We start from the raw sequence: 13,881 nt of genomic DNA, 5'->3' as shown, positions 1-13,881 counted from the left end.
AAAAAATTTGTTTGGTATTTGTAAAAACATCATAATATCACGTCTTTCATTGGTACCAGTTTATAAAATAACAATAAGAGTTTCAATTAATCTTATTATGTTATTTCTTTTCCGTAAATCCCTTTCTTTTCTTTTGTTATTCTAAGCGAAACACTTTATCACACTTTTAAATCCACATCCTGTTTTCTTAAATCTATTTTTGGATCAAGCATGCATTAATTCAAAGCAGGACATTTTCCCCTTTGCTCTTTGTGGGAATCACGCGACTTTTTTAATAAACCAATTACAATTACTAAGATTTCCCTCTTTCCCTAAATTGAAACATTTTACGGATTTATTTTGCAAGATTTCCCCCAACATATAATGAAGAACACAACATTTCGTGACCATTTTTTATAGCTGCTCTCTACCTAATAATTAATAAATAAATTTTGTACCCTCCTTCCTTGCCTAAGATCTGTTTTAATCCTTCCACTATACATATATATATATATATATATATATATATATATATATATATATATATATATATATATATATATATATATATATATATATATATATATATATATATATATATATATATATATATATATATATATATATATATATATATATATATATATATATATATATATATATATATATATATATATATATATATATATATATATATATATAGCTTCGACTAAAATGATCGATTAAACTTAGATAAAAACATTTATCTTTTTTTAAATGAAAGAGGAATGACTTTATTGATGCAAAATATTAAAACTTTGCATTTTCTAAAAGGTCCTAAATGTGTTTAAGAAAATTTAATTCTTTATTCATTTAATATATTTTTTTCAGTCCTATCAATAATAAATTTTTTAGCTCAATTTGATAAAAATCAAGCGTAGTGTTCTACTGAAATTAAAACTTAATAACTAAATCACGTCTGCAATGTTTAATCTCTTTCTGATTTCAGCAACTAGCTGTAGTCCTTGTAAGAATTTTAATTACTAATTGATTTTCAAGGTGCGACGAAAGAAAAAGTAAAGCCACCAATGAAACCTTTTCAGCGCTATTCCAAGCGAATTAAGCCGCCGAGAATTGGGCTGCTATTTGCAATGAAATAGCTTTTAAGGTTTCAAGTGGTTGCGAAGTCTGAATAGCTATTCTCGTGTGTTTTTAAACCTTCATAGGAAACATGGCAGACTTGTCTGAATATGTAATTCGTGAAATCAATTCCCACTGATTATACGATATATCTCAGAGCGTCTGATCCTAAATTTAAACTACAATTTTATAAAGTTTCAATTTTACTATCATAAAACATTTCATACCCAATTTAATACTATTGCTACAAAATTTTTTTAAAAAAAATGGTATTTATTTTTAATGTAAATGCCACATAAACTTAGACAATTCTAAAGAAAATCTTTTCTATGCATTTTGATATTGTTATAATATTTGTTTCGAACTACAACTGTGCATACGATATTATTGTTTTCCTTTTTTACACATAATTAAGATATCTTGTACACAATTATTATAACTGCTTATACAAAAGTTTTATATCTTTTACATGCGATTATGTATTGCTTTACTTAATATACTTGTCATAAAAGTGAACACAAATTTTTATCGATTGCATCCTCTTTTAAAAAAATGTTCCAAATATTCTATTGAAAGGTTCTCTTCCAAAAATAAAGCGTCGTCGGTCAACCTTCCGGGTATAAAGTATTTCCGGTCTTAACGCTTTTGCGTAGGATCATACGACTCAGCATAAAGCTGTATTGCTTAATTTTATTTAAGGGCAGTTTAATGCATAGAGAAAATTGAATTTATATGTTCATAGAAAAAAATAACTCATCACATTCTGTCTCTATTATAAAAATTGTTGTTTTTTATTATAAAAAACAACTTTTTGTTTTTTAGAAAATGCATTGGAAATATTTCAAATTATACAAATTTATATGGTTTAGGGGTCGTTCAAAAAGTACGTACACAAAAATGGAGAAATTTTAAACCCCTCCCCCCCCCCTTCGTACATTACCGTACATAAGGTCTTACTCCCCCCCCCTAGAGTACGTACATCTTATTAGTCTACCCCCCTTTTTCATAAAAATTAAAATAATTATGTTTTAAATAAAATTAAATATTTACTTAAGGAGGGTGTAGGATAAAGTCAAATTTAAATTTAGTGTATGTTTATAAAGTACGTACTTTGTATAATACCTCCCCCCCCTTCGGGATGTACGTACTTTTTGAACGGCCCCTTATACGATGGCCTTAACCATACCTGCCAACTCTCCCGCATTCTGCGGGAGATTTTATTTTCATATTTAAAGTGGTAGTAAATATATACTATTTTTTCTTTTATAAATTTAATTTTTAAATGATTTTGATCACCACTATTCTTACAAAAATTAAACTTATATATTAATATGCGTTACTATGACTTCCGTAGCGCTAGGCTGTGGCAAACTTTTCATATATTTCACTTTGAAATTTATGCCTATGCAACTTAGGACTCTCAAATTTGGACGAATCAGTTAGCGGCGCTTCGCGCCGAATACTGAGATTTTCTTCATTTCCAACGTTCATGGTTGTCAACTTAATTTTTTTCAAATACAACGTATTTGTTTGCTTAAAATTGAAGTTTTAATTCCATTTTAATACCACTGGGAAAAATGATAATGGAAGGGATTAAAAGTTGGCAGGTCTGCCTTAACAATTCAATTGTTGTATTATATTTCATTTCTTTCACTACAAACGCATGGCTGCCAACTTCCTACGTTTTTGTTAAAATTTATTCTAGTAATTGCTATGTTTATGTTTCAACACTGTGAATGAAACGCTAATTTTACATGGCTTATCCGTCTGGCCACAACAGTATATAACTACAAACTAGATTTGCAAATATTAGACAGATTTTGTTAGTTTTTAAAAAGGTTTAGCATGACATATATGAAAAAGTGGTGAATTATTTAGAAATAATGGTGGATAAAAATCTACTAGATTGCATTTATTTAACCAAGAGTCACAATTGATAAACTACCACTTGAAAATATTTATTCGCTGCCCGGAGCAAGTTGGCATCTTTGTGTATATAAATAAAACTGTTTGTGTGTGTTCTATATTGTATTAATTTCTTTAAACCATTTTAGTAACGATAATAATATTAAAAGCATTAAAAATTTACTCGTATTATGTGTATCTAATAATTTTGGCTTCGTCGGTCACCGGTGACCAACGTGGCGCTACGAACAAACTCAGTGCCGGTCACCGGAGACCTCATGGTATTATTTGAACCCACATGGTGAACGTGTTAATGTATTATCTTTTATTCATTAAACTTATTTTCCACACCACTTTTTACAAATGATTTAAAAGTTCATATGCAACGCCATTTAGTTCCAGCTGATTCGTGGTGAGGCATTTAAAATATTAGCAAAATTACCGATAATTCTGAATGCTTTGGGTTTTAAATATGCACCACTCTATAAAATGCTTTGCAAATAGCGTAGTAGTTGGCAAACCTGGAAACGTGAAGTAGCATCAATAATTTCACAAGCAATAAAAATTTATAACGTTGACTAAATAAGTGTATTTGTTTTCATTTACATCAATTTAAAAGAAGCTCATTTCTTCAAAAAAATATTTACCATTAGATAGTTTACTTTTGCGATAAACGACCCATGTATTATCTAGCATAAGTTTAAGCTACGTACCGATCATTTTTAGAGTCTCCGTTATCAGGTAATTTTTTATGAGGTTATTTTATCCTTCCTTCTATATATAATAGATACATAATATCCTGCAGTAATGATCTAATTACATGTAACATAAAGATAGCCTAAAGTGTCAGCATAGAGACCATATCCGTTTAAGCCTTAAAAAAGACCTAAGACTTTGCCTTTGGCATTAGAGCTATTTTTGGAAAGTAACAGGGATAAATGGGAACTTAGTCTCCGGATATAGATAAGGAAGTAAGTATTTTCTAGCACTGAATGTAGTCCCATTTGGATGTAGTCCAAGTAATTCAATTGTAGTTATAGGGATAAATAAATTTGTCAGATATAAAAAAGAAGTAATTTTTTTTCTTGCTTGGGCTATTGATCTAGTAAATGTCGCAAGAAAACTTGTAAAATGCAGTTGATATTGCAATCAATAAAAACTAATAACCTTCATTAAAAGAAGTAAGACCTTATTAAGAGTGAAAATTTGCATTAATTTTTTTACTAGTAAAACTATTTTAATATTTTTTTATATCGGATTTATATAAAGTACGTACTAATGCAAAGCTGTTAATTAGTTCGGATTTTTCGGTTAAGTTTATTTTTATGTTTAAAGGAGTAGTGACACTTTTTTTTTTAATTTTCTTCTTGGACTTATTAACCTTTTGCACTCCGAGTAGTTTTAAATGCTGTTTGATTTAATATCAGCTCTATAGCATTTAAAATACACAATATACTATCGTTATACAATTTTAAAATTATGTGGTTACTAATTATTAAGGTTACTAATTATTAAGGTGTGGTTACTAATTATTAAGTCACCATTTTAAAATTAAGTAAGGTGTAACATTACTTAATTTTAAAATGGTGACTGTTAATGGTTCCTCCGTGGGGACATCCGAGTGCAAAGGGTTAATTTAATTTAGAATGATTATTAACCACTACTAAAGATGAATCGATACAGATAATATAAATGCACGCATGAAAATTATATGTTGGTCTTTTTAAGTTTAAAATTAGGCAAATGTAAACATTTTAGTTAAGTTTAGGCAAATATAAGAATGGATTTATTTACGCACATAAGCTCAAATAAATGACCTAATTTTAATTATTTATAATTATCATTTACATATTAAACATATTAAAAAAGTGATACACAAGATTAAAGAAACAAATACCGATTTTCTTTCAGATACTAACGTTTGTTGAGTGAATGTGGCCCACTTTATGTATGTGTACATTTATACATATTTTATACTTCACTCACAGTAATTAATCGAACACCGCTTGTATTTTAATTAAGTCCAAACGAAAAAAATATAATTTTTTTTCAATAATAGTTTTATCAATAAAACTCTTAAAATAATAGTTTTTTTTTTATCAAACAGTTGATTTCGATGCGACCGGTATCTAGTCTAGTTCTGAATATGTTTATGCTGCATACATTAGATAAAAATTAATAAATAAGCTGAATTATGGATTTCGAAAAAGAATTGTTATAAACGTTGAAAATAGTTATCAGATCATTGAGAATAGTTATTCTTGAATTTAGACATTTTATTTTGAATTGAAAAATTCTGCGATAAATGTTAATTTAAAGTAATCATTTCATAAAAATAACCAAACAATCAAATATCTTATGCTTATTGTTTTGATACAGATATAGTTACAAGCTTCAAAATTTTTTACTGATTTTGAATAATTTAAAATCTTGGTACCCCTGTTACTCTTCCACGAAAACACCAGGGCTCCGTAGAACACCACTTGGAGCCGCTGTTCTAAAAACATAATCCGTTACTCAAATAAAACCATACTTTTTCAAGAATAATATTTCATTCATAAAACAAGCTTTAAAAATTTTAATTAGTCATCTAAGTGTCAGTTACTTGAAAGTTCAATCTAAATTTATTGCTTGAAATATTTGGAAGGGTAAATAAAAATCACGTTTTTAAGAAACGTGTCACGTCCAAAATATATATTCCGTTCGAAATGTACTGATAATAAAATTGTAGCTCAATTTTTTGAGCCTTTAAAAAAGTGAATTTTTGCGTGATTTTATTTTTACATGAGCTCATAAATCTTAAATAAATAATAAATAACAAAACTCAAATTTAAAATAAAATTCGTTGATTAATTAAGTAATAAAAATTGAAACAATCGTTTTTTTTCTTTGAAAATTGCATAACTCAGAAACTTTTTTATACACTTTCTTTCAATTTTTCTTTATTTTGCTACTTAAAATATACTGTTCAATATTCTACAAAAATTAGTTTATTTATTTATTTAATTTTTATTTTTTTACAATAAAAATAACTTGTATTTGTAAGCTATACGATAATGTCCAAAGCTTATTAATGTTTGAAATCTCCAATTCACAAGCCTCTCCTTTTTTATTATAATGGAAGCCTTCCAATTATTGGAAAGTTATGAAACAATAATAAATAGTGATTAAAATTTATTATTACATATGATAGTTTTTCAAAAACATAATCTGTTACTCAAATAAATCCAGATGTTTTCAAATTAAATATTTAATTCATAAAACAAACGTTAAAGATTTTAAATAGCCGTCTAAGTGTCAGTAACTTAATAGTCCAATCTAGATTTATTGCTTGAAATATTTGCCCTTAAAAGTGGCTATAAAATCATGTTTTTATAAAACATGTCACGTTCAAAATATATACTACTTTCGAAATGTACTGATAATAAAATTGCGGCTCAATATTTTTGAGCCTTTTAAAGTGCATTTTTGCGTGATTCTATTACATAAGCCCATAAATCTCCATACTTCCAGTACAAATTACAGAGACACTAAATTACACCTAATAAAATGTGGTCTCACTAGTAATATTTTATGCTATCTGCCATTTTTTTAAATATATTTTATGTCTTAAGTAAAACTTTTTTTATAGTTCAAAAATTAAATTTTAAAAAAAGGCTTTGTAAAAAAAAATATTTATTTTAATCTCATTCATTATTCAACACTAATATTATTTATTATCATTAGTTATTTAATCTTTATTTAACTAAATTCTCCAATATAGAGATCTCTGCCGGCGCCCTCCTTGCTTTTTTGTTAAATTTCTGATTTTCGTTTTCTTGATATTTTATGAATTTAACAAACTTTTGATGATATCGTATTATTCGACAGCGCAATATCTTTGTGAAAAAAGTGGGGAATGAAGGTGTCGCTTTCTTAGAGTAGGAGAAATAGACCTTGATAAATTTTAGTACTTCAATGAGTTTTTCTTTAAAAAATAAAAAACATCGATTTTTTTCTCCTTAAATCAATAATTTAAAACTACACACTTTATTTTTTTATATCCGTCGTTGAACAGCCGACCCAATTTTTTGGGGTTTATGACTACTAATGTTCAACTCCGTAGCCTTGTAATTTTGAACCCAATCCAGAAGACAAGGAAACTCCTGGATCAAGTATTGGGAGAAATTTGCTTTCGTGGAGGACTTATTTTGATGGAACTTACCCGCATTTTCATTACATGGAGAGGAAAGCCACGAAAACATCCCACTGTTAGCCTGACCGCAAGAAGACTAACCCATGGTAACGTCTACCACTGAGGATATTTTAAGACAGCACTGTGGTCGGTGCAAGCCTGATGCGGAATTTGTATTGACCAGCCATTGCTGGGATTCAAACCCGGTTCACCTCATTGGAAGGCGAGCGCTCTATCCGCTGAGCCATCACGTCTCCAAAACTACGCATTTGTCAGTTTTTAGAATTAAAAAAATTTTAGAATTAAAAAATAATTCACTGAAATTAATCAAAATTTAGTTTTATCACATGTTTAAAATTTTTCCTTTTCGCCTCCATCCTTTCGAGAGTTGAATTTGATAAAGGGGAAAAAGACCTCTTAAAATCAAATTAACTTTCATTAATAAATGAAAAGTGTTGAATTACAAACTTAAAAACACCATTAAAATTCACATTAGACTTAATCTTAAAGCGAAATTCCATCACAAATTCAGTTATCTATTACATTTACCGTTTTACTGGTAATTTTAGTTAGGCAGCACATATGCAATTGCAACTTTAAACAGAGAAAAGACAACACTTTATTGCTTGAGTAATAGCCAAACATTAATGAATCTTTTGTAATAATATAAATAGTCTGACATTTCGACTGACTTTTAATATTCTTAGATGAAGGGACAGTGTAGCAGAAAAGTATTGCAAATGCAAAAAAAAAGAAGAAAAAAATGACGTGTTTAGTGCAAACTTCTAAAGCTGTGTATTATGATAATAAATGCTTGATGGATGTGAATTCTGTAAAAAAGTACATTTTTTTTTGTTTGTTTCCTGAAAATCAATATTATTGCCATGTCGAAAAAGGAAAAATAAAACAGGGAACACTTTTTTTTTGCTTCATGCGATTTTTGAACTTCATGCAATTTTTATATTCCCATTTTCTTATTGCTGAATTCAAGCCAAAGTTTCTATCCAATTTAATAATATTTTCCTCACCAGGATCTTTCAAAATTCACTGGAGTAGATACTAAGTACCCCCACTTCTCTGCTATGTAGGGAGTAGTGGGAAAAACGCAATAATCGATTACATTTTATGATACGATACATTAAAGTCATATGCTTTTTTTGTTCATTTGTTATTTTCAAAGGAGCAGATAAGTGTTTATTTAAGTATATTAAAAAGTGTATTAAGTATATTAAGTGTATTAAGAAGAGTGCACTATTTTCTGCGGATATAATCGTGTGGGCTGATAAAAAGATTATAAATTTTATTTTCCGGTTTTTTAAAAAAATGTAATCCTTTTTTTTTTTTAAATCAGTTGTTTGTTGTTTTTTTCATTATTATTTCCCCCTCCCTTTTTTTCATATGTCTATTATTTTCCTTTGTTTTATCTTCATTTTGAACTATATATATATATATATATATATATATATATATATATATATATATATATAAAGGCTTTCAGTTCTGACACTCTATATATGCCCCACAAAGTTTAAAATGGTAGCGAATAATAATTAAAACATCCTATTTGTTTCATTTCATTTCATCACTTCAAAACTCCGCTGTCTAATTTCCTAGTCTTATTTATTTAGTTAAATTGTCTACATATTGTGCAAAACATTTTGTTAATTAAAAAATAAAAATTTAAAAAAAATTAATTAAAAATTACATAAAAATTGAAATTTTAAATAATTTATTTTTCTGCCACTTGAAATATTAGAAACAAATATCCTATTTAATGTGAGAAATTGCCATGTATTCCACTCTCTTCACATTGGCACTTTTCACATCACTGTAATAAAAAAAATTAGTAAATTAAGATAAAAAATAAAGATAAATATTTCAACAAAATAAAAATGCAAGTCAAAAAGCTTTCACCTAACTTTGTGCACCTCGTTCAGTTTTATAATTAATAAAGAAAAGATTAATTAAATTGCTTTTCTGTGCTCTGCCTTAATCGCACTGTAATTAAAAAATATAAATTGTAAACAACTCCTTTATTTTAAGAATTCTATGAACTCACAAAGCAAATAAAAAAAAGAATTGATACAAAATCAGTAAACAACATCGATAAGAAAAAAAATCGTTATTTATTTTACATTAGGTGACTTTTGGGAATACAAAATGAAAAACTAATTACAGAAATAAAATTTTTCTTATAAAAAAGAATTTTATTAGGATTAGAAAGAAATATAAATTTCAATTTCGTTAATATAAGAATAATTTTATTGTGCAAAAAGAAGACACAATGAATTTAATTTTGCTACATTTTCATATTCATTTTTGACTTTCTATTGTTTTTAATTATTTAATGCATTTTAATTCTATTAATAATAAGTTCCGTCTTCTCATTAATAAATTATTATATTCCAATTAGCTTCTAAGAGAATAAATTAGAAATAATTATCTCAGATTACGCGATATATATTGCAGAGGGCTGAAATAGCGATATGTAAGTTGAAGTATAGAGAAAAATACTCTGGAAGATTTTAATGAATGTAAGTAACAGAAATTATATGATTTCTATATGCAAAATAATTATCAAGAGATAAAGATTAATAGTAATGTCTTTTTTCGTTTTCCGTATATTATCATCACAGATCGTCTCACTGTTTAAATTCAAGAAAACTTTACATTTTGTTACATTTCATAAATTTTAATATATGCACTTAATTTACTATTTAAATATAATTTATACACACTTTATATTGGTCTAAACCAGTTCTTGCTAGTAAGATTTAAAGATTAAAGCTCTTAATGTCAATTAAAACTTGCTATACAACAGTTACTCCACCTAAATTTAAAAAAAAGACATCACTGAAGGACTTGTACTTTCAAGAAACCCTCCAAACAAATAGAATATTTACTCCGGAAAATAGCAAATTTTTTTTTTAAATGGCACTGAACTTTTACGTCCTTCGCCTAGGACAGGGGTCGCCAAACTTTTTGATCACGACCCCTATATAATTTTTTGAAATCTCCATCGACCCCACAAAAGTAATTTTCTGTTAATTAAAATAAAACTCTATTAGATACTGTGTTTGTATATTTATTTTATGATTTTAAACATTTATTGAAGTAATAGTACATTGTGTAACAATAGTTTTATGAAAAATATATTAACATTGAAATTTAAATACCTTATTACTAAATAATAAGTAATTATGCATAAGTAGATATAATAAGTAAAGTAACTAAAGATTTACTGCTTCTTGATCAATGAGATGGGTGTGTCTGGTGTTCTTTTGAAAGGTTCGCTATATTGGGTTCAAAATTGGTCAATTTTAATTTTCGTCAAAATTGGTCAGTTTTGTAACTTTCGTAAAAAGTACAAGGTGTGCTATAATTTTGTCGCGGGCTGTACTAATCCATATTATTAATCCTTTCTTTCTTTTTTGTGAATTGATAATTAAAATTGATATCTAAACTAAACGAATGGTTTTATTGAAACAATAACTAATTATCCAAACTATAAAAGTTTTAATAATGACACTGCAAATATTCAACACAGTTTTCAAAGATAGCTGTAACTGCGTATGATATTTGCATTTGTAACGTCAATGCTCGTCACACGTGACATTTGGACAAGCGCACATATGCATATGACTTATAAACTGCGCTGAGTTCGTGCCACTGCGCGTTGGTACGTAAATACTTGTTTCACCCCAATAAATATACGTTTATTAATTTATGTTTTATAAAGAAACTGATATTGAGTCAATTATAAAAGAAATTCACAAATTTTACATACTTAATAGGCATGTGTGATTTGCGCATTGAGAACTGTTTTTTTTTCGACCCACAATCGACCCTTCCGATTCGGATCGACCCCCATTCGCCCCCTGTCTCGGATCGACCCCCGCTTTTGATAAATAGACCCCTGGGGGCTCTATAGACCACTTTGGCGACCTCTGGCCTAGGAAGATACCGGAAGTATTACTTATTTAATATTACCCAGTGAGCAACTGCGAGCCTAAGTCACGGGGCGAGCAACATTACCCACGCCAGATACCCGTTTATAGGGTGGACCACATTCACACATATCACAGTTGAGAGCAACATCATGCCTTAGCGGGGATTCGAACCCGCAGCCATTGGCTTCGCTGTCAGGCACGCTAACCGCTCGACAGTCTGAGAATAGTTAATATTGAATTGAATAAATATTCAGGAGAATCACCTGAGCCAGACGGTTTATTACAAAAGAGAACATTCACCGCGATATAAAAATCCTAACACTGGTTCAACGGATTTCAAAACAAAATGCTAACTTTTATGATAGAACTCAAAACTGACTTTCGTTCGTTCGTTCGTTGTAGTGGAACTGGGCGTCTGAGGCCTTACGGCCCTTTTCCCATTCATCTTGAAGTTAAACTTAGAAACATACATGACAAAATTTAAGTTTGGGGAGCAAATGGAGTTCTTGAGAAAAGAAAAATGGCACTTTGCCATTATTAGGCAATGACAAAATTACAAGTAATAAAAATGTACATGAAAAAGGTAAAATTAAAGTTCAATGGGAAAATAAACACTAATGAATATTTACAGTTTGGAAATACATATAAAAAGGGGGCGAGTGAAAGGATTGTGAGGATGTGTGTATATGTGTAAGTAAATGTGGCTCTGTTAAGTAGAGACCCGGCCGTCAGTGAGTGTTTGTGTTGTTAAATGTTAGTATGATATCAGAAGTGTAGAAGTGTGCAATGGGTCGAATTTTTGCATCCTCTTTGAGATTTATGCAGTCGAAAATATCATTAAAATTTGCGATATCGCAGGTGGCGGCTTTAATAAAGAAGTTTCTATTTAATTTGTTGAAATGATGGTCAAAGCAGTCAATGTTAAGATCTCTATGAATGGCGTTGTTGCGGATAAACCATCTAGCTCCCGTGAGTTTTCTCAAGATGTTGTTTTGGAGTACGATGAGTTTTTTTCAGGTCTTTTTCGGAGGCGTTACACCAGGCAGGTGAGGCGTACGTCATGATAGGACGTATCATCAATGTATACAGGAGTTTTTTCAGTTTTAAACTAAGGTGTCGGTTATGAAAAAGTGTTTGAAGTTTGTTGGTTGCTGCATATACTTTATTTTTAATGTTATTTACATGATCAGACCAGGTAAGTTTTTTATTAATGGTTAAGCCTAAATACATAGCTTTATCAACAATGGGTATTGTGTTGTTGAAGAGAACTAGTTGGTATTTATTAGAGTAGGACTTTCTATTCTTTTGTATTATTAAAAGTTGCGATTTACTAGCATTTAGTTTGAACTTCCAATTTAGGCACCAGTCTTCAACATCATATAACTTGTTCTGTAGTTTTTGAAGTGCATAATCTGGTTTGAGAGATTTCTGCAAGATTCCAGTATCGTCAGCGTAAAACGCCGTAATACTGTTGTGGTCGTCGTGAAATATGGGGAAATCGTGGGTATAAATAATGAAAAGTATCGGTCCTAGAATGCTTCCTTGGGAAACACCCGCATTTATTTTTCTCCTGGAGGAAACAACACTATTTAGTTTAATATTAAAGGTACGGTTTGATAAGTAGTTATGTATTATTTTTACAATGCCATAGGGAAAGTTTAAATTAATTAGTTTGTGCACGATACCAGCATGCCAAACTCGATCGAATGCTTTGCTGATGAGAAATTGCTGCATGAGAAATGCAGTTGTCTGTTTGTTGTCCAGGCCCTTACCAATGAAGTCAATGATTCGAAGGAGTTGTTTGGTGGTATCTAAGTTTTTTTTGAAACCGTACTGCTCATTAGGCAGACAGCCTGGAAAAGGTTTTATTCTGTTATACAGTATACGTTCTAGAATTTTACCAAAAATACACAGTAGGCTGATTGGTCTAAAGCTCTCGGGTAAGCTTAGGTTTTTATTTGCCTTGGGAATCAGAATAATGGTTGCATTCTTCCTGTTTGTGGGAAAATAATTTAAGTGCAGACAAGCATTGTAAACTCAAAACTGACTAGCTGCTACTTTTAATAGTATCTTTTTTTTCTTTTTCTTTTTTTAGTGGTGGGCATTTGTGTCTATTTCCTATTGAGAGAGAGAGAGAGAGAGAGAGAGTTACATCCATGCCTATGGTGGGATTCGAACCCATAGCAACAGGCTCCGTAGTCCAGTACAGTAACCACCAGCTCAGTGATCGGCTTTTAGTTGTATCTTTGATATTGAAAACTCAAAGAACGGTGCGAACATTAGACCTATAGCTGCACTTTATCTTAATGTTGCACTCCATGGCAAACTAGCAAAACAGATAAAGAAAGCCATTAATCCGTGAATCTTCATGATTTTTACCATATCTTCAAACAGCTCCACTGAAATTTAATCAGCAATTGTGATCACTCCATTTCACAATCATATTTTAAAGTAACTCCATGCTTCTTTGTAAAGATTTTTCACAATCACATTCTTAAAAGCAACTTCATGACCTCTCAACGACGACTTTCCACAATTACATTCTTAAAGTAATTTCATGACCTATGAGCAATGAGTGTTCACAATCACATTTTTAAACTAACTACATTAACTCTGCAGGTGACCATCAAAAATATCTGTCCATTGGTCATTGCTGGAATAGTGTTCAAGCAATAACCAATAGTAATGTAATTTTTATTTTGCAATAAGTGGTCGGTTAATAGCGTGTAGGCTAGTTTGAAAATTTCTGGTGTC

General features: G+C 29.6%; 1 protein-coding gene across 1 annotated transcript in view; it reads left to right on the top strand.

Annotated features, from left to right (window-relative positions):
* The window catches only part of LOC107452319 (potassium voltage-gated channel subfamily KQT member 1-like), a 380,328-nt gene that overhangs the window by 200,904 nt on the left and 165,543 nt on the right, over positions 1-13,881 (top strand). The gene's annotated exons all lie outside the window — the stretch shown is intronic.

Source organism: Parasteatoda tepidariorum, chromosome 5 (assembly GCF_982258835.1).
Source record: "Parasteatoda tepidariorum strain Cologne lab strain chromosome 5, Ptep-v5.0, whole genome shotgun sequence".
NCBI classification, from domain to species: Eukaryota; Metazoa; Arthropoda; class Arachnida; order Araneae; family Theridiidae; genus Parasteatoda; species Parasteatoda tepidariorum.
This window is presented reverse-complemented; position numbering and strand designations above follow the sequence as displayed.